General features: G+C 45.4%; 1 protein-coding gene across 3 annotated transcripts in view; it reads left to right on the forward strand.

Moving 5' to 3' along the window:
- TUT7 (terminal uridylyl transferase 7) overlaps positions 1 to 22,919 on the forward strand; it is a 2,420,963-nt gene that overhangs the window by 605,347 nt on the left and 1,792,697 nt on the right. The window lies entirely within an intron of this gene.

The following is a 22,919-nucleotide window of genomic DNA, read 5'->3' on the forward strand; positions in this document are numbered from 1 at the left end:
CCGCTGCCTCATTGTAAACTAGTCAGGATATCTAAAATGTCTGTCATTGTCGTGTCTCAAGTGCCTACCTATGTCCCTAACACTCATAACTTAAATCAACTATTTAAGGGTGATCTCTTCCCAAAGTTAAAGTGCTCATGGTAGTTGCGAACGACAAAAAAGTTCCCAGTCTCGGGTAATCAAAACTGATTAAATAAACAATGTTCCCAAATATAGCACTCTGAGGCTAGGGTCGTGCTCCTTTCCCCTAGACATATTTTTGTTCTACTTTGCTTCCTTTTGAGCTACCGAGCCCTGTATCTCCTTAGGTAAATGTCACTGAGTAATTCACAAGGATAGGAGTTTCATATTTACTGTTCTTTATCCCACCAACTTGGCACACTTCCTCACGAAGTGTAGGATTATTTCTAATTAGTCCTTTTCAGTTCCAGGGTTCTTGATCCACTTATTCTCACTCTAATTAGTCCTCTTCAGTTCCAGGGTTCTTGGCCCTCTTATTCTCAACCTTGCATGTAGCTGCAGGTTCCAGACTCGCAATACTCTTAATGGCTTGGTTTACTCTCCTTCCAAACAACTGTACTCTCATGGACTCTCACTCAGAGGGTCCCAGACCCTCTTAGTCTTTGTTTCTTTACCCGTTTGTCTCGCATACGAGTGCAGATCCCAGACTTGCAATGTAGCCTTGTATCCACTTGGTTTACTTCCCTGCCATACATACAACTCTTCCTTATTAACTTCTTTTACAATCCGGGTCCCAGACCCTCTTATTCTTGGCTTCTCATATGAATGTGGGTCAATTCATGATCATATCTGCTTGGTTCACTCTCCTGCCGAACATAAGATGCCTCTTCCCCCAACCCATCTTGGTTATTCTCTGGGTCCCAGTCCCTTTTATACATGGACTTCCATATGGGTGAAGGTCCCAGACTCACAATCTCATTCGGGGTCCCATACCCTCTCATTCCAGCTTCTGCATTCACCCCATTGCTTCCCCGGACCTCTAGCACCTATCGGGTAACCCACATACCTTTTAGTCTCTTCTGTGCAGGTACCTGCGTTTCCTCAGCAGTGGAGTCCCTTCTTGTGGCTTCCGGTAGCGTTCGGGTAACCAATGGGGTCTGCAGCAGCTCGGCAGACGTCTGACTCTTTCTGCCTGCATTCTTTTTCTCTCTCTCTCTCTCTCTCTCTCTCTCTCTCTCTCTCTCTCTCTCTCTCTCTCTCTCTCTCTCTCTCTGCCTCTCTCTCTCTGCCTCTCTCTCTCTGCCTCTCTCTCTCTCTCTCTCTCTCTCTCTCTCTCTCTCTCTCTCTCTGCCTCTCTCTCTCTCTCTCTCTCTGCCTCTCTCTCTCTGCCTCTCTCTCTCTCTCTCTCTGCCTCTCTCTCTCTCTCTCTCTGCCTCTCTCTCTCTCTCTCTGCCTCTCTCTCTCTGCCTGGGTTGCTCAGAGGTTCAAATCGGCACTGGCCCGCGTAGTCCTTCCGTCATGGACCACGTTTAGGGTTCTCATTCTCCTCTGTTCAATGGTTCCCTTTTGGCTCTCATCTCCTCGCCTGGAGAACAACTCCTGCAGTTCTTCTTCAGAGGATAGGCCACTCTTAGCATTACAGCTGAGCTGCCTTTAAACCCCTGCCCTGGATTGTTGTATTGCTTTGGGACAATCACATACTGTGAAAAGCTAGACAGTTCACTCTGGTTCTCTAGAGTGATCCTCGGACAGCTGGTCATCTTCTCCACAGTACTTGTTTGAAAACCATATGTAACATACTTTGTATGCTCTGGTATTTTAGTCTAGTAAACTATATTACATTGACTGACTTGACAACAGAACACATTGGCTCTATCTAGAGAGCGGGGAAGGAGGATTTGGCATTGGAGAAAATGTTGGGTGTATTGAAGCGGGGGTATACCACTTTCTCTGAGAATGGTCGTCCCCAATTCCATTGGGTGCTTCCTTCCACATGTTGTTCTCCCTCGGTGCGCCCCGCCCCAGGGGGACTTTTGTACTGTGGGTCCACCGCCCTGGCCCCATGGGGAGAATGGACGGAATCCTCTGATTAGTCACACTTAGCAGTGCATGCAAGTATTAGTGCCCTTGGGAGGAAGTTCAACCAACACAGGTTACTTTCACAGATAACAGAAATTCTGCATCTGGTGCAGCAGTGCAGGCCTCAGCCTGGCCACTTCCCTGCAGCAGAATATATTACCATGCTTACGGCATGTGGCAGAATTAAGTCTCCAGCATTCCTGGAAGTGTCAACCTAGCAGTTTTATCAAGCTACAAGAAAATCATGAAAAGGACACTTTTTTTCTCCTATTGTCTAGTGTAGGGCTTCTTCCTGGGGTTGCTTTGCAAATTCTCTCCAGTGAAGCAACCAGTTTTGAAGGTACACCTGCCAGTTCCCTTAAGACATCTGCAAACCAGAAGAGCTACATTTACACTTTCACAGCATCAGTCGTACATTGCAAGCAAGGTGATCCTGGGAACTGATCTTCTATACCTTCCCCGAATAATCACGGATTATGACATGGACCAAAACCTTCATTTACCAGTATTATTGAAAGAACTGTGGTGGACGAGCCACTCATGATTCTGGTGGCTTGATGAACGCTTTATTAGTAAAGCAGTAGCAGACCCATAACCAACGGTAACACAAGACTTGGTGCAAGTGAACTGCCTCACATAACCCCCCCCCTCCCACCCTTCGCCCCTTCCTGTGCCCTGGTTTTATATCCATATGAATACATGAGTTTCAATTGGCAAAGGGAGGGGGATCTCAATCTGGCAAGGTCACACCTTGCAACATTTTGCTGATCGAGAACAAACGCTCATTATATGGCCTTTAATGCCAGCTGCACTCTGCCATGCTCGTTAGTGTTGTCAGTGAAGTCAGCATAGCGTAATAGATATCTCCAAGGTGAATATACTCCCTAAAGCTCTGCAACTGCTCGAGGCAGGTGAGAGTCCTTGTAATATGACTTCTACCAACTAAAGCCACCTTTCAGTAGGAAAGCGAGAGCAGAGGACATGCTTAGCTATGCCAAAAGGGATGTACATCAGAAGCATGAACAGTGAAGGCGAGCATTCTTTTCGCAGTGGGCAATGCTCTTTTCTAACTGATGTGCGCAGTACAGTCTACCATCTCACCTCATGCAAGCTAGCAACAGTGGTTTAAACATGGCAAGTGGCAAACAGAATATAATGCTGTACAGTGACATATGACAGGGGGGCACAAAATGTGTATGCTGTCACATATTCTTTCCTCCACAGTCCCCTCCTGTGAGAACTTCTCCCTAGTCTCATTACACACCTCTCTAATGGAGCACACCTCCCATCCGGGCATATCATAGCAAATTGTGTCATCAGTAACTTGACAATACATTAATTGGACTGTTTGGGAAACATCAGAACAAGAACTGATTGCTTGTGGACCGAGGCATGTACAGACCAGTGATAAGGTTACTACTACGGCTATGAGCAGAATCTGACCACTGGATGCACCCGACTGTCCTAGTAACCCTTAAAACCAGGACCCAAAAGACCAGGAGGTCCCAGTGCTACTGTATAGAAGGGTTACTGTATGTTGAATGTGACTGATGTTGGTGATATTGCTTGTCTAATTTGGTATAAAAGTGCAGCACTCACTTTTTATAACTGCAGACTCTCTCTCCCCCACCCCCTTTTATGAGGCTAGAACAATATCCATACTGTTCTAGACTACCATAGTTCGGATGGCCAACTGTTTGTGCAACAGCTAGGACAATGATGCAGTGGTGGCATTGGCAATGCCCTTGACTAACCGGGACAGTTGAGTGTGTCTGTCCCCGTTGCAGAGGTGGGATATACAATACCAGCCCTTGGGGTCAGGATAAACAAAGCATTCCCAATCAGTGCTCCTCTTGTAATGGGGTGGAAAGCCTAGGGGAGTGTCCCACTGCAGGTAGGATATATCCTATTTAACAGTTCCCTCCAATTGATGGGCAACCATGAATAAGCTTCATCCCTGCAGATCAAGTAAGTTCCCGAATAAGTGGCCTACCCGTAATTGGGAGAATGAAAATCCAGGGTCAAAGGCAAAAGTGACATTATTAATCCCTACACTAAAGTTGGTGGACATGTAAAATAGACATTTCTAGTCCCCATGTATAGAGACCCTTGGTGGGTAAAACATAGCAGACCAGTTGCCGAGGAGGACAGATGAAGAGCGGCTGGTTTGACCTGTACTTGTTCTGGTGTGGGGAAATTCAGGGGTCCAGTGATACCCAGGTGCAAAAGAGTGTCCTGATGGGGCCTAGGGCCTATGGACTATGGACTGGGTCACCAGCTTGAGATCCAGACTGATGTCTTCCCCACTGCAAGGGAATGGGTGCGATGGGAAACCGGTAAGACAGATTGTGGGGCAGGTGGGCACACACACAGCAATCGTTAGGTTGAAAATGCAGGCGTACAGCCAGGAGAAGTGCTACTAGTTTGTTTGTGCTGTGAGTCCAGGGTTGTGCAACTGGATGCTCATTCTCATGACGTGGTGCGTAAAGAATCTGACACAATTTCACAGGAGAAAATCATGAATCGTACTATTGCTACAATTGCTACAGGACGTGCCGATAGCTCTGTAGGCACAGCTCTCGCAATATTATATGACAAACGGGTAAAACCATTCTCGCAGTATTGCTGAGGCTAGACCAGGGGCTATCCACTCTGGAATAGCATGATCATTGCATTTTTACCTGAATATGCCATGCCATGGGCTCCACGGACCCAAGAAGGGAGTAGCACATTGGGCGCCACCAGGTGTCTGGGGAGCGCCACAGGGAGTCTACTCCTGGGCTATGCCTATGCTGCGTCCAGATCACCATCTCAGTATCCGGTGCTTGATCTTGGAGAATCGCCAGACTTGCTATAGACTGGATGGGTGACCGTGAAACTGCAACACAAACAAGACATTCATTAAGAGCCAAGGGACCTTTCCTGGCTACTGAGCGAGCTGCACCATAAGCTAAAGCAGGGAGTAGCAGAGCATCCAATAGAGCATCCAGCATATATACCATTTTGGATTGTGGTGCTAGTGGAGGTTAAGACTGACCCTCCAGAAAATTGCGGCATGAAATGGAAAATTGCGGCACACAACTGCGTTTTTTGCGGCATTTTCTAATGTTGAAAAATATATCATTTAACATCTTTTTTAGCCTAAAACCAAGTAATTGCAAGGCTTTTGTTAGTGAGGAACAAAATGTTGTGTTCTGTCTGGCCACGCTCTGTAGGACAGCCAGGTCGAGTCACCACAGCCTAACATTTTGGATTGTGGTGGGGGAGGGGGGGATATTGCCTGATCAGCTCCATGGAAATGGTGCTGCGCCCCTACTTCCAGCAGACAAGTGGAAAGCAAATAAACAGATAGGCTTGAATTCAAAAGGGTAACCCTGGTTGAAGCCCATAGGGTTGCTTTTCGCTTGTCCTATGACCCCAGGGGAGAGGGGGGGGGGGAACAACTCTACACTTCTCCATGGAAGGAATCCATGAGGCCCAAGTCACAGGGGCAATGCAGTGGCAGTAACTGCAAGCCCATAATACCTAGCCAAACAATGAACTCTCTTGGGTGGTCATCATTCCTTGGTTATGCCACCCACACATGGTGACTTAACACACCCACAAACAGAAATGAACCATCACAACACTACCAGGGGTCAAGTCCTACAAATTAAAGTGGGGGGACTCATCAACAAATGCAATGGCATGTGATGCCATCAGAAACTAGCATATCAAGGTGAAATATGCATATATCATTAAATTGGCTTTGCATAACCACCAAAATTGCACAGGACGAATGGCATTTGCCTTTCATAAATTTAAACACCCAATTTTGTGCGTAATTGGTGTCATACAGCCCAGCCTTGGTTCAAGGCTGGGCTGCATGATACAAACGCTCGTAGCTGTATTCGTTTTCAAATTGCTTTACAATTGGTATCATGCAGCCCATGATACCAATTGTAAAGCAATTTGAAATTAATACAGCTACGAGAGTCTTCAATTAATACAGCTACGAGAGTCTTGAGGCTGGGCTGCATGATACCAATTGTAGACGAGTGGCAGAAAGCATTACGTTTATGCTTTCTTTTCCGGCACTCGACAGGAAAGTAAATTACTTTCCTGTCGAGCGCCAGTAATGAAAACAGTCCAGTGGCCTCTTTGGGTGCTCTGAGTTGGGGGCAGATGAGCGGACAGGCCAGTGCTTACCTGGCTACGCTTCACCAACTCAAAGAGCCTTGGAGGTGCCTGGGGTCACAGCCAAATGCTGTGCATCTCCCAGGCCTGCGTGACCCTCCTCCAATCCTGGGCCTGCAACGCAGTGTTAACCCTCAAGCTGCTGCAATCAGCAGTCAGCTGTGTTCGCTCTAAATCATTAAATGAGTGCGAAAAAAGACACACTAAGCTAACGTGTCTTTTTCGTGCTCATTTAATGATTTATAGCGGCAATTGTGGGAAATGGCAAATTTAGCGTTTTTTTTTTTTTTTTTTTTTGCAAATCGCAAAATCGCCATAAGGTGGATGGTCTGTTAAGAGGACAACAAAGTTGTGTACCACCCCATGGGCGTACCTGGAGTCAGTGTAGAACGTAGTTTATCTGGCCCGAGCTAGGGCACATGTGAGGGCCACAAGCTCAGCGACTTGTGACAATTTGTCTGTGGGCAATCTGCCTCTAGAACCGAGTGGGGGGGAGCCACACACACAATATTCTGAAACCAGTTCTCCAGTCTCCGGGGACACAGATGCAAGAACCATCCGTGAAGAGAATGAGATCTGGGTTCAACAAGGGTACATCAACCAGATCGATGTGAGTGGACCACAGTCTTTCTGCAACCACCTGACAGTCATGCTACCAACCCCTGAAGAGGGAGAATCGCAAGGACCCCGGGATAAGGGCTGGGCACCGGCATAGGATCACATTGTCAGTGGAAATTAGGAGTTTTTCATATCTCGTAAGGCAGGAGTTTGACACCTGTTGTGTTTTTCCTTTCTACAATGACCATACAGCATGGGGAACAGAAATGGTGACAGGATGTCCTTGGACCAGGAAGTTGGTCTTCTCAATCAATAGGACAGCAGCAGCGACCGGCTGTAGACAAGCTGGGGGCCGCCCCGCCACTGGGTCCAGAGCTACGTTGTGGTCGTATACAGGTGGATGCTTGTTACTGTGTAACTGGGTCGACGCACCTTGAGCAAGTAAGACAAAAGGCTTGCTATGATCCGGCAGACCTAAAGCTAGAGCCATTGCGAGCACCTTCTTAATGATGACAATTGCATCTTTGGCTTCCTGTGGGAATGGCAAGGGTTGGGTGGTCGAATCATGTGTGAGGTTCTGGAGGGGCTTAACAATGACTACAAACCCAGGGACTTATTGTCTACAGTAACTAACTAACCATCTTGATGAACACATCGGTTTCTTGGTCCGGGGCTTAGGGACTTCGTGCATCATGGAAATTCGATCCTGGGACAAGTGCCTTTCTCCAACAGAAATGACTGGGACATGTCGACCTAGAGACATTTGGTGACCTTTCCGCAAATACCGTTGGAACATTATCATCAAATACCGGATAAAGAAACAATACAAGTGTAACATGTCTATGCCAACTGAATCATCAAAGTACGTGTCATTACTGTCTGTAACATAGGGGTTGTGGGGTTCCAGGTCCACACTGTCTCCCTGTCTGCTTAAATAAAGGTTTAACCAATTTTTTAAGACACCTCGTGACCCCGGTACCGCACTCTGGGTAGACCTGACTGTAACTTGTCTTTAGATGCCTTGTGACCATTTTCAGCAAGTGCTTTCAGCAAAACCAGTGTGTCCTCTCATGCTTCCAAGGAGGGGGTAGGCTATGAGCAGATAGTCTACATACTGCACCAGCATCGACCCTCCTGGAAACTGTTCTGAATCCATATCTCGTTTTAAAATGTGGGAAATAAGTGTGGTGCTCTCTACGTACCCCATTGGGAGGAGAGTGAATGTATATTGCATCATTTTATGGGTGAACGTGAAGAGATACGGACTCTCCGGGTGTATGGGTAGAGAGAACAATGCTGAACATACATCTACAACAGTGAAATACTTGGCAGTCTAAGGATTACATAACAAAATATCTGGATTGGTACCACAGGGAAAGACAGTAACACGGCAGCATTCACTGTATGCGTGCAAGTCCTGAATGAAATTATGCACACCTTTACCTGGCTTCTTTGTAGGCAGTATTGGAGTATTACAGGAGCAGCGGGTTTGCACAATTATGTCTGGTTGGAGAAGGAATTCCATCACAGGATGGATGCCTTCTTCTGCTTGTTGGGGGATAGGATATTGGGGTACACATGGCAAGGGTTCGTCCGGATTCCGTGCAATCTTAACAGGTGCTGTTTTTACCATGTACACAGTATCATTTGCATGGGTTTACCATAAATAGGCCGGGACCTGGTCCAACAGCCCCTGCCGGGTGTCGACCTGGTTTTCAGTGTTTGACTGGGTGACTTCTTGTAACACTGCTGGCACCACGTGCTCTCCGTCAGCAGGTATATCCATTGGGGGTAAAAATGAATGGTGCAACTCAATTTATACAACAAATCTAATCCAAACTCGCAGGAGAACAGGTGCCTAATAAAAATGCATGCTGTTCAGAAATGGGGCCTATTGTGACCATCAGATGGGTGGGCATTGGGTGAGGTACCTGCATACTTCCTATGCCGGCGGCATCTACTTCCACCTCATCGGAGCGTAGTGTCGGGGTGGGGGAGAAACCTGCCTGCTCTCAGGGTGGAGCGTGATGCCCCTGTATCCACTAAGCATGAAACCTTCTGATCAGCAACATTGCGTTCAACATATGGGGCAGCAAAATCAATCAATATAAGCGGTCCAACAAGCTCAGGGATGCCTTTGCAATCCTATACATCGGTCATAAGTAATGACTGTGGCACACGTGCCATCCTGCCCGAAGCGGTTGGCTGTCCTCCTCGACCGTCGTACTGAGGCCGATTCAGGCACTCTGCTTTCCAGTGCCCAAACTCCTTGCAGTAGTTACTCTGACCACTGTCTGTCTTGGAATAATACCTTTCAGCGGGTTGCCCTGTCTGGAACACTTGCAGCGCTCCTCTTCTGCATCCCTCTGCACCTTCCCTGAGAGGGTTGCAAGCTCTGTATTTGTAGCACCATAAGTTTGGCTTCTGTTGTTTCTTTTCATGGAAATCCTGTGCTGCCAGAAAACTTAGACCAACCCTTTTCCTTCCCATCCTATCATTACTGCTTTAATCCCTTCTGCTACCTTGGGTTGCAACCCCATAGCAAACTGTGCCACAGCCTGCAGTGCTGTAAGCGCAGCATCCATAATCCCAGAATGTTGTTCAAAACATTGTTTTAGATGTTGGAGGTACTCCACAGGGTGTTCTACGTTGGCCTGTTTGCACACATTTAATTTTGGCACAATCAGTCGTTCCAGGACACATTTCAAGAACAGTTTGTACCAATCTATCACTGAAAGTTTTAAAATCCCTAGCCATGGCTGGTTTTTCTGTTGGCCAATTTGTGTGCACGTTAAATAAAGCAAATGTGTCTGGGGGCAGTACTGCTTGCAACAACTGATTTAAATCAACCCAATTTCAGTGATCGCAGTCTATTATGACTTGGAGCTCCTCCTGGAATTTGACAGGGTCTTCTCGTATATTGGGGAATCTCTGGGCCATGTTATATCAGTGGTGTTTGATGGGACATGTACTGTGACTAGGATGCCTCCCCATGCCCCTAACGGAAGCTTTCTGATTGGGTATAATAATTGTATACAATTTATAATTGTTTATTTATAACGTGCTTAATACCCAGAGGTTTCTAAGCACGGACCCGGGGATTGAACCTGTGTTGCTCAGCGTTTTCTTGCTTCCAAGACAAGTGCGTTGCCCCTCAGCTATCCTCCTGAGACACCAGTATATGCCAGTACACTGGTATCCATTGTTGAGTTCTGGAATCCTTTGAACGTCCCTGAGGCTGGTGAAAACAGTATAGAAATCTGAGCTTGCAGTTCGGGAGTAAATGGACCATCCTTTTGCTGTTTGGCTGTGGGGTGGTGGTAGGTTGGTGGTTGAGAGGAAATGGGTCTGTCGGCTCGCTGGTTGAGCAGGTAATTCAAGTTGGCTGGGGCGTCCAAAATATCTTCGTGCTTTCTTTCAATGGGGGGTTTTCCTTGGAGAACAGGATATAATAATTTGTACTGTGAGGGTGCAGAAGTAAGACTTGGTCACAAAGGTGGTATGTCTTTTGGCCAGAACATTTTATTATATGAAAAAGGGTTGGCAAAAATGCATCTATGCCGAAGGTTTCCCTGCCCCTAAGAAAACTAAGGAAATTGTCCAAAAATATGAAGTCTGTCACTGTCGTGTCCCAAAAAGCCTGCTTCTGTCCCCAACACCATAACTTGTACCAACTGTGCAGGGATGATCTCTTCCTAAACTAAAGTGTTCTGATCCAACCAACAGAAAAGTTCCCAGTCTTTTGGGTAATGAGAACTGGTGACAATAAAGAATTATTAATTAATACAAGACTCCAAGATTAGGGTCGTAATCCTTTGCCCTAGACTCCTTGTAGTGCTCTTAGTTGATCTAGCCAACAGGAAGGTTCCAGTCACTTGGGTGATCACAAGTGGCAAAAATAAAGACATTTTAAAAACTGTAGGACTCTGAGGTTAGTTCCTTGCCCTAGAATCCTTCTTGTGGGTTTTCTCTCCCTTTTGGGGCCTCTCAGGCATGTACTTGCTCAACCAAATGTCAATAAGCAGTTCACAAGACTATTTCCTATGCTTCTCTTACTTATCCCACCGAATTGGCACATTCCTTTTGGCCGAGTGTAGGATCTGTTTGCAGCGCACAACGTATTCTTTGCTTATTTTGGGTGCAGGTCCCAGACTCGCAGTGTTCCGAATGGCTTGGTTTCTTCCTTACCAAACAAATGCCCTCTCTTGGACTGTCTCTTTTGGGTGCGAGTCCCAGACTCGCAATATAACTGCTTGGTTCACTCTCCTGCAAAGTAGTTAGTTTCATGTACTTCTTGTTTGGGTGCGGGACCTAGACTCCCAATATTCTGTTTTGCTTTGTTTGTCTCTCATACAGGACGGGTCCCAGAGTCGCAATATTCTGGGTTGCTTCTTTTTCTCATATAGGCGAGTGTCCCAGCCTCGTACTTCGTTCCTAGGGTCCCAGACCCTCTTAATGCAGCTTGTGTGTCCCCCCCACACCCCTTTCACTCCCGGACCTCCAGCACCACTCTGGTGCCCCGCATACCGATTTACTACCTTCTGATGGGTACCAATGTTTTCCGGATTTCGTCATGGTCTACAGTGACTTGCTTGATGTCTGCTTCCTCCATATGGTGCGCCGTCTTTCTAGGACGGTACACCGGTGCTTTGGCTGCCCAGAGGTTTGAAACGGCAGCAACGCGAGAAGTCCTTGCTTTTTGGACCTTACTTGCATTATCCTCCTCTGCTTTCAGCTTCCTTCCTGCTGGCTCTCCCTTTCACCGATGTATAGCTCGCCGGTTTCCGACTTGGACGATCGCTCTCCTGATGCATCTCAGCTGTGGAATATTTAAACTCCTGTGTTGGAAAAGGCAGTTGCTTTGGGCCATTCTGGTTCCTTGAGTAGCGAGAACGCTCACTCTGACCTTGGACTCCTGGTCATCCTTTTCAGTACATGCCATCGAGTCAGATGTAATACACTTTGGGCCTCATTACGAGGTGGGCGGAATAGGTTTAACGGTGCCGTTAATGGTGCTGGTAAACCCATTCCGCCCTATTACGAGGTTCCCTTGCGGGACCCACTCTGAACGTCTGGTCAGATCAGACGTCATTTGTGGGTCCCGCAAGGGGACCAGTGAGCTAATAACGGGCCCGTTATTAGCTCCCTCCCCATTCCCATTGAGCCCTACAGGGGCTCGAATGGGGATGGGTTTTTTTGAATGAGGAATTACTGAGTCCTCCAAGGTTGGAATGACCCAGTAATTCCTCATTCAAGGAACCCGGACCCGAGTTTGGAGGCAGCCATGGCTCTAATAGCACCATGGCTACCTCCAAACTCGTAATGAGGCCCTTTGTAAGGTTTGTATCTTGTGAAGTATATTAGGTTCCAACACTTGAACTAGAACCATACGCAGTACTCTTTGCCTTCTCTGTTTTAACGTTGTCAAGCATATTAGATTGACTAATTTGGCAAGAACACATATTGACGGTCCATAAAAGGGGATGGAGGATTTAATATTGGGGAAAGGGTTTAGGTGTACTAATGTGGGGGGAGTACAGCATACTCTGAAGATAGTTGTCTCTAATCCCAAAAAGGGTTTCCTCCCCAATGTCATTCTCCTTCGGTGTACCACCCCCGGGGTACTATTGTACTGTGGACAAACTACCATGGCCCCATGGGAAAGGTCCCGCCCTAGGGGAGACGTGACGTCATCCTCGGATTCATCTGTCCCTGCATAATGTTTTGTTTCCATACTCTCGGTACATCCGTTTCAGTACCCTCCCCATTCCATCAAAGCCATGCTCCTGGATGCATTCCATCTCTTTTGCCCTGCAGAAAGTTCTCTGACAACATCCAAGGGCCTTTAATCCAAGAGGGGCCAGAGAGTTCCATAACAATGCAGCTCTCCATTCTGTGTGTATATGCAACTAAATTCCTCCTCCCTACCTTTGAAAAGGTCTAAATTCTTCCAATTAGTCATGATGAATTTAAACGCTATGCTATGGCAGTCAAAGTGTCGATGAGATATTGGTGATTATATTGCCTTCTGAATGCCGGATTTACGCTTCCATATATGATCACCTGGAGTGATAGGGGTGTGCTTTCATTACAAATCTGCACAATAGTAGGCCAGGTAGTCCCAAAAGAATTATGTATACAGATAATCAAATAGCATATGCTTCAGTGAGCAATTGCTCAAATGGCAAGACCAACATACTGAGGTGTGTGGGGGCTGGTTGGTGCTCTCTATCCGAGAGTGAGTGAATAGGGCTTGATGTGTAAATCCTGAACAACGTCTCGTTAGTCAAGGCTGACATCGATGTATGCCTAACCTTACTCCATATGTCTGCCCACGGTTTCCCTGGGATGACTGTCCCACAATCCAGTTCCAGGTATTTTTCCCATCTAATCATTGGCCTTCATTCCATGTTCAATTTGTATGTATGCATACAAGCGGCTGCGGTATTTGGGGGGCTGTGGAGAATGGGCTAATATATTTAGTGTGTTGAACAGGGGGAATCTGCCCCACCAGCCTTTTTGTTAATTGCATATATCTCAAGCTCCACCTGGGAGGCTCCTGGCATCTTGCAACTCTGAAAAGAGCACTAGCCCATCCTCCTCCAATACTTGATTTATATAGAGTAACCCAGCTTGAGCCCACTTGCTCCAAAAAATTATTTCCTTCCACTCTAATCTCATTAAACCAGATGGTTTGTGAGTCTGCCTCCATGATCCCATCCTGTGCACTTTACCCATAATTGTAGGGCCTTGCATGTAGTGCCAGTTGCGGCTATGCCTAATAGTGATGGTCTGAATTTCAACTGTGGAATATCCCATGTTTGGTATGGGTTGGCCAGATCGGCTTCGTAGTCGAGCCACCTGGGTGCTGATTGTGGGGGGTGTAGTTAGCGAACCAGCTTAGGTCTTGCTTGACTCTGAATGCATCCAGATAATTGCGCAAATGAGGGAAGCAAGCTTCCCCCTTGTGATTGGTGTAGTTGTCTATCAAGCAATATCCTTGCCTTTTTCTTAAGCCACAGGAATTGGTTTAACTTGTGTGATGAATCTAGCGATTATTGCCTCTGATTTTCTGGAGGGAAGCTAATCTTATGTGGTCAGGGAAACGAAGAAGCTACCTGGCTCTGGGGTTGTCCATCTGTGGGAGGACCACAAAGGGGAAGACCAACTCCAGAGAGGTAGGAAAACCATAGAGCAAAATAACCTGGCAACCTTAATTCCACATGACACCCATACACCTGTGCAACAATCTTGTATGGCTTATTGTGACTGAGGAACAAATACCAGGTTTTTCCAGCCAAATGCCTTGTTTTCCTCCACCCTAGCCCCCATTTATATACTGAGACGAGGAAGAGAGCTGGATCAATGAAGATGCCTAGAAGCGGTAAGGCAGCGCTGTGTTCTAGTATTTGGAAACTTTCGACTGAGGCTGGGAAGTTTTAACTTTGCAACAGGTGATAGCAATGGAAGAGTGAAGCAGCTGAGAGACACCGCTGAGTGTGGCAGAGTCCAAGGCAATAGGTAATCGGTGCGAACGCTGAAAAAGATGCCAGAAATTGGGAGATCCTGATTCGCAGCGCAGAGGCCCAAATGGACGGTGCAAGGAGGAACCGAACTGAAAGAATCCTGCGGTCTGGTTACCGGGAGCAGCAGGAGTTGCCCGGAGTAAGAGAAACCAGAGCGAAAACAGACCGGGACAGGATATACGCCCAGTCAGCAGACCAAACGAGAAGCCAGAGGAGTCCCGAGGACTGCCAGAGACTCCCGGTAAGCTAAGGGAGACGGAATATGTTAACAGAGCCCCCAACAGTGAATGCTGCATCACACTGCACACGCGAGAGAAGGACATTAAAAATAGTGGAGAACTAATATAAATGAGAACCTTTTTAAAGACTGGTCAGTGACCCAGTATTCCAAAGGAGGGAATTATATGTATGTGAACATTGTGAAAGCGAGACAGAAGCCCAAAACTGTAAAAGAGGAGCTGTTATACATAGATACAGACAGAGATGAAAAGGGGTCAGAGACTCAATCCTTGGAAAGGAGAAAAAAATGAAATGCAAACTATATTGAAAAGGGGTCAATAAATCAACTGTGCAAAACTATTGTACCGTGGATGAAAAAAAGAGTGAATAAAGAAAGAGAAAACCCTGGCACGTTAGTGCACCAGGTAAATAGAGAATTTGAGAAGGGAGCTTGAAACTCATACCCAGGAGGGGAGAAGATAATCGAAGTGATATCCTGGCAGGAGAGTAAACCTGGAGTGAGAAGCAAAGTGATAGCCTGGCAGAAGAGTAAACCAGGAGTGAGAGGCGAAGTGATATCCTGGCAAGAAAGTAAACCAGGAGTGAGAGGAGAAATGGCGATATCCTGGCAAGGGAGTAAACCAGGAGTGCAGTGGCAGAGAAACCTGAAGTTGTGGAAACAGAAGGGAAGACTCCTACCCCTTTTTAGGTTTGAAGAGAAAGTCGCGAATACCCTGGCTGGCGATTACACCAGGGCTAGAAAGTGGACAAAGTGTAACATTGTAAAGTAACAGCATGCTTGAAGGAAATTGAAAGGAAGGCTCATGCCTTTGTTAATACTGGTAAAATGTGAGCAAAAGAGCCACTTTGAACTTCCAGAAGTACTCTAGGGGCAGCGAAAACCCCTTTCCTTGGTTCCATGTGATAATGTTCCTGCAAAAATGTTGCCATAAAATGGCTGCGGTTTGCAGGGACATTATCACATTGAACATGCGGGACATATATATATATAGATAGATATATAGGTATATAGATGAGTTAAGAGTATGATGTCAGATTAGGATTTTTGGACACAGGACGCTCTTTTGTTTAACATCCTGCCACAGATGGTCCGTAGTTTTGTTGTGGCAGGGAAATCCCTCTTAGAATTCGGGAGAGATAGGATTTTCACCAACCCTTCATATTATTTTCTGGTAATAAAAATAAGTCTATAGCAACCAACAAACATGCAACTGTGTCAGAGTATTACTCTTGACCCCCTTACACCTGTTATTAATGGTTCAAAAAAAGTGAGATGGCCAGTATAGGGGCAGCTTGGCAAGGGGATATAGAATTACAGGTGTGATGGACATTTTAATTGTTTCCATCCTGCCCCACCAAGATAGTCAAAGTGCATTTGGACAGCAGTGTGTCAATTTCTTCTATAATCACGTCAGCATTCATTTGATCGTGTGAGTGATCTCGTTAGAGAAGTATATGCCTTCTACTTCTAAATGAATGTGTGGTCAGGCTCAACGTTGGCAACCTTATGGCAGACCTTTAAAGTGTTTGTACGTGGTGTTGCCATGTCGGTAGAGTTTTGAGTCCTGAAAAGTATTAGGAGAGAGCTGGCTAGGAAGGAAGCAGTAACCACAAAGAGGAGTTATAGGGCGGTTCCCTCCTGTTTATGCCAATCGTTTATAACACTCAAAACAACAGAAGGTAAAGTTATTGTAAGTTATTCCTGTAGCTAGATCCCTAGCCAACAACTAAATCTCCCTATCTGTGAATAATCTCAGGCCATTAAGTAGGGTCCCTAGTTAGTGCTGTTGGGCCGACTACAAAAGGTGTCGAGATCTTCTCCCTGTACTCTCTAAAAACACTTTCCTGGTGTCTGGTATGTGCACACAGGTTGGAGGTCGATTCTTGAATTTTAATATGTCGCCCCCAATTCGTGTGTCTTATCGTTAAAAAACGAGTGCTGATCCCAGAGTATCTGGTTGAATGGCCAGATAACCATGGGGAAAGAATTTTCGTTAAAAGCTGTGTGGAAAGTGAAGATATTAATTCTTCATGACTCCCAAAGGTTCAGATTTGAACCGCAAATTGTGTGGATAACAGATTAAGTTTCCTTGAAACAATCCCTTTGTTTTTCTTTGGAAAGGGAGTGTGGGTCTGGGTTACCCTCCAGGCCTCTTGTATGGTCAACCGGTTTCAGCGGGATTCTTGAGTTGCCGCTTTCTTCAGGACGAATACTTCAAGTTGAGGTATCCTAAACAGTGTCTTCAACACTGTTAGATGGTAGAGGGTGTCCAAGGTTTGATAGGGTAATTACTTCCTAGTCCTGTTTGGACAACAAAACAAGAAAAATTGGGGACTATAATCAGTCTCATGTACCAACAGTTTCTACTTTAAAAAAATGAGAATTCTAAGGTACTTCTATCAGTACCACCTCTATATGGGGAATCATACCTCTGTGTTGTAATTCGAGGGTAGCGGCTTGATTTTTCGGTGGTGTCCAATTTATAGCCAAAATGCTAGCAAGGTTGGTCTTATTTCGTTCTTTCTTCTGGATATTATCCCTGTGATTTGAAAGAAAAGGTGTTTATAAGAGCCTGCTGTCATCTATATTGCATCTATACAAATATTTCTCATGGGTCCATCGCCCTTTAAGAGTGAGGTAGGCTTTTGTTTAAGTTGTTGTTATCCTTAATTGTTTTAATTGTTTTCAAATTGGGTTTTAGCAATGACCTCTGCTCTTATGTCAGAGATTAGAGGTCCTGCAAAGATGCCGTTTCCCAAATCTGGCTTTTCTACATTGGTGTTGGCGCATCTTACCTCCATTCGTCGGTTTGTTCCTTCCCGGATCGAGTCGTATCCACTACTGCGTTGCCCTGTGTCTGTTATTCTTTTATGGTCCTGTGCACGGTCACGCGGCCGAGATATCCGCTCACGTGATCACGTGCACGTGGGATATCCGATCACGTGATCACGTGCACGCAATCGCGTCCAGTGCGCGAGATCGAATAGACATGCCCGATGCGAAGCCGTCACTCTTGACGGGGACGTAAACACATCGGGAACGCGGGATCGGTTCACCATCGTGTATGCTTTGACGCCGTATCTCCAAAATGGGGTCATATGGATCATGTCGTCCTCTGTTTCTCCTATAAAGAAGGAACATGACCGTTGTAGATATCTATCACACTCTATTTGTCTCTAAGTGCAACACCTGTGAAAGTTTTTGCATTAAGGACACAAGTTAGCACAAAAACGTTGCGGGAACTTGTCAAAGACTGATTATTCGTAGTTGAGGCTTAGGTGCAAAAGGGGGGACCATGATCGCTAAAGGCGAGTTCTCTATTAATCGCCTGGCCTATGGGTCTTGTAGACTGCTAGGTCTCTGACATTCATTGTGGCCATGAAGTCTCCATTTGATGTCTCTAAAGGAGATGGGACTTGGCAGAAGAGCGGCAGGGCCTTGTGAGGTATGGTCCCATAGATGATGGATATGATATTCTAGGCAATAATCTATGCCCTATAAAGAGTCATAGTTGGCTAACCCTGTTCATCCAAGGGTCGCCAGAGCCTGCCAGCAGATCTCATCGTTGAGGCCAATCAAGTGGCTGCGTGTTCTGTATATCCACTGTTGTTCTCTTTTTAATAGGAGTGCTGTGATGTTACCACCTCTTGTCGGTGCTTTTACTTTTTCTATTATGGTCCACATAATATCATCTGCGGTGTGATGGTTTTCAATGAAATGCTCCACTAGGGGAGCCGTCCTTTTTCGTGTCCTAATGTTGGAACGATGTTCTCCTATTCGTAGTTTTATTGTCCGGGTCGTCATCCCAATATATTTCTTGTTGCAGGGACATTGTATAAGGTACACAACATTAGTGGAGTTGCAGTTAGTCAGAGTTCTTTGTTTACAGGGATATTTCCAGCCTACGTCTATGGCCGTAGTACGTTTTGTATATTTGCAAATGGTACAAGTTCCACATGGTGTATGGCCCTGAGCTTTGGGTGTATCCCATAGTGTGTTTGTGTCCGTGGCAGGCAGTGGTTCTTTGTAAGTGTGCACTAAAGAGTCTCTTAAGTTTTTTCTCCTCCTTATGGCGAACAGTGGTTCCGGCAATTGTTTCTCATCCACATTGAGTATGTGCCATGCTTTTCGGATTTCCTTTTTCAGGCGGTTGATTATAGGGGAATGGCTGAACACTGCAGTGATGGTCATGTCATTCCTTGATCTTTTCCCATGTTGGTTAAGAGTTGTTTCTCTTTGTATATTCCTTGCTCGTTTTCTTGCCTGTTTGACAATCCTATACGGATAATTCCTCTCTAGTAGGTTGTTCGAGAGCCTGGTTGCTTGGATGTCATATTCGGCTCCAGAGGTACAATTCCTCCTAAATCGGAGGAACTGTCCAAAGGGTAGGTTTTCTTTCAAAGATCTCTGATGGAAACTGTTATAATCCAGCAAGGAATTTCTATCTGTTGGTTTTTGAAAAACCGTTGTTTCCAGTATGTTGCCTCTCCTGGAGGGTAACCCAGACCCACACTCCCTTTCCAAAGAAAAACAAAGGGATTGTTTCAAGGAAACTTAATCTGTTATCCACACAATTTGCGGTTCAAATCTGAACCTTTGGGGGTTATGAAGAATTAATATCTTCACTTTCCACACAGCTTTTAACGAAAATTCTTTCCCCATGGTTATCTGGCCATTCAACCAGATACTCTGGGATCAGCACTCGTTGTTTTTTAACGATAAGACACACGAATTGGGGGCGACATATTAAAATTCAAGAATCGACCTCCAACCTGTGTGCACATACCAGACACCAGGAAAGTGTTTTTAGAGAGTACAGGGAGAAGATCTCGACACCTTTTGTAGTCGGCCCAACAGCACTAACTAGGGACCCTACTTAATGGCCTGAGATTATTCACAGATAGGGAGATTTAGTTGTTGGCTAGGGATCTAGCTACAGGAATAACTTACAATAACTTTACCTTCTGTTGTTTTGAGTGTTATAAACGATTGGCATAAACAGGAGGGAACCGCCCTATAACTCCTCTTTGTGGTTACTTATTCTTCTGGCGGCGTCACAAACCGCGAGTTAGTGCACCAGTAGGTCACTTTAAAATATAAATTGCGGACAAGAAAAAAATGTGGCATACAGTTTCAAGTACTAAATTTTAAATCTGACAAGACATTGACAAAAAATGGCAGAAGCAACATACCTGGCATTCGCGGAGGAACTAATAGAAGGGATCCTAGCGAACCCCTCGATACTAGGTGCAGAACAACAGGCTGCAATAGCCACCAAAGGAGATGACTGGAATGAATTGGAAGCACTACGGAAGAAGCTGATCAGAACCGAGCTACATGGGGCCATTATGACGGAATATCTTCGGGCACATATAGCGCCCAATGGCCTCATTATTAGGATAGAACCCAGAATTTTCCTTGAACTCAAATTCAGGAAAGACTGGAGTTACATCTCTAACAAATGCACCAGAGACTGGATTATATTAATAATCAATACAGCCAAAACGGTATCTGAAAGACTAATGAACGAAATCATCACCAAGCAAGATGCTATAACAACCAAAATGATTATAGGTGACTATCAAAAGAATATGGCAGCCTCGGACGCCACAATTAAAGAGTTCAAGGACCTTAACCTTACCAAAAAGGTTACCAAACTTAAAAAAGATATTGCAGCCTTTTCGCATGAGAAAAAATACCCATACACGACAGACACATATTATGAAGAGCAAGAAAAGAATATCAATGTCTCAAATATGGGCCCTATGAGAGGCAGGCAACAGAGGAATAGACCAAGACCGGGTAACTGGAATTTCTCAAGCGGAAGCTCAGACGAAGATGCCAACAAAACAGGAGGCAATGTCACCTTTGGTAACCAACAAAATAGAGGTGGCAACGCCCAGGGTTTTCAGGCCCCGAGAGGGCGAGGCAGGGCCAGAGGATGGTGGCCGGATCAATCACCCAGGGTCACCAGGAACAGAGGGAAAGGCTGGTACCAGCAGAACAGCACCCCACAGTACAACCCTTAATATCTGTTAGTCAATCCCTGGTAGTCAATCTTTCCAGTTTCACTCCCACACAAATCCAACTAGATGTATTACAGAAGGGGCTCTCATTCGTTCCAACTACTCCCCATGATCCATTCCAGACCAGAATAGAGATCACACAACTGATGAGGAAGATTAGACTCAAACAGTTTTTTGCGGAGGATACAAACAATGGACCCCGAGACGTGACTGGATTACACAACAAATCCACATATTATCCACCCTCACACAGCATAAGTGTAGAGTCTCAGACCTTTGAAAAACTCATTCTCAAGAAACTTGATGAAATAGAAGCAGATGACAATTTGGGCACTTACCATAACATGACCAGACAGGAAGACATAGCCCTAAAAGAACTAAAGAAGAACGAAGACATAATCATTAAACCGGCTGACAAGGGGGGTGCGATTGTTATCATGGATAGAACTGACTATGACAGGATGGTGAATACATTAATAAATGACCGAACTACGTATAGAAGACTTGGCAGTGATCCGACTAACAGACTCAGGAGCCTCATTAATCCGATCATTGAAGAGGCTGAAGCAGAGGGACACATAAGCAGCAAAGAAGCAGCCTTCCTAGTGCCTAAATTTCCGAGATGCCCGGCCTTCTACGCACTACCAAAAATACACAAAGGCGTCCTCCCAACTCCTGGTCGCCCTATTGTGTCAGGGATTGGTTCAATCTTAGAACCCCTCTCACAATTTGCTGACTTCTTTCTAAAAGAAGAGGTCAGCAAAATGCGCTCTTATGTGAAGGATACCACGGCCATTCTAGTATACTTAAACAATCTTGTCCTAAACAATGAAGACACCTACATGATAACCATGGACATTGAGTCATTATATTCCAAAATCCCACAAGAAGAAACACTAAGGGTTATTGAAAGCATACTACGAGTTAAACCTCTTGACATGCCTATTGCGCTAATCATGCAACTGGCGGAAATAGCTTTAACAAAAAACTTTTTCATTATCGGAGACAACTTCTATGAACAGATAGCAGGAACTGCCATGGGAGCGACATTCGCCCCAACTTTGGCTAACCTATATGTGGCCAATTTTGAAGAAACCCACATTTATACGGAAACCAATCCTTTTTCCGCCAATATAATCAGCTGGCGACGATACATCGATGATGTTTTTCTATTGTTCAATGGGGACGAAATAACTGTAAATAATTTCATGGAATGGCTCAACGGACTGAATCCCTTTCTCAAATTCACCCATGAGGCAAGTAAAACGAATGCAACGTTTCTCGACTTGTTGATTACCAGGAGAGGCAACATACTGGAAACAACGGTTTTTCAAAAACCAACAGATAGAAATTCCTTGCTGGATTATAACAGTTTCCATCAGAGATCTTTGAAAGAAAACCTACCCTTTGGACAGTTCCTCCGATTTAGGAGGAATTGTACCTCTGGAGCCGAATATGACATCCAAGCAACCAGGCTCTCGAACAACCTACTAGAGAGGAATTATCCGTATAGGATTGTCAAACAGGCAAGAAAACGAGCAAGGAATATACAAAGAGAAACAACTCTTAACCAACATGGGAAAAGATCAAGGAATGACATGACCATCACTGCAGTGTTCAGCCATTCCCCTATAATCAACCGCCTGAAAAAGGAAATCCGAAAAGCATGGCACATACTCAATGTGGATGAGAAACAATTGCCGGAACCACTGTTCGCCAGAAGGAGGAGAAAAAACTTAAGAGACTCTTTAGTGCACACTTACAAAGAACCACTGCCTGCCACGGACACAAACACACTATGGGATACACCCAAAGCTCAGGGCCATACACCATGTGGAACTTGTACCATTTGCAAATATACAAAACGTACTACGGCCATAGACGTAGGCTGGAAATATCCCTGGGAACAAAGAACTCTGACTAACTGCAACTCCACTAATGTTGTGTACCTTATACAATGTCCCTGCAACAAGAAATATATTGGGATGACGACCCGGACAATGAAACTACGAATAGGAGAACATCGTTCCAACATTAGGACACGAAAAAGGACGGCTCCCCTAGTGGAGCATTTCATTGAAAACCATCACACCGCAGATGATATTATGTGGACCATAATAGAAAAAGTAAAAGCACCGACAAGAGGTGGTAACATCACAGCACTCCTATTAAAAAGAGAACAACAGTGGATATACAGAACACGCAGCCACTTGATTGGCCTCAACGATGAGATCTGCTGGCAGGCTCTGGCGACCCTTGGATGAACAGGGTTAGCCAACTATGACTCTTTATAGGGCATAGATTATTGCCTAGAATATCATATCCATCATCTATGGGACCATACCTCACAAG

The sequence above is a fragment of the Ambystoma mexicanum genome, chromosome 6p (assembly GCF_040938575.1).
Source record: "Ambystoma mexicanum isolate Mex_15411 chromosome 6p, UKY_AmexF1_1, whole genome shotgun sequence".
NCBI lineage: Eukaryota > Metazoa > Chordata > Amphibia > Caudata > Ambystomatidae > Ambystoma > Ambystoma mexicanum.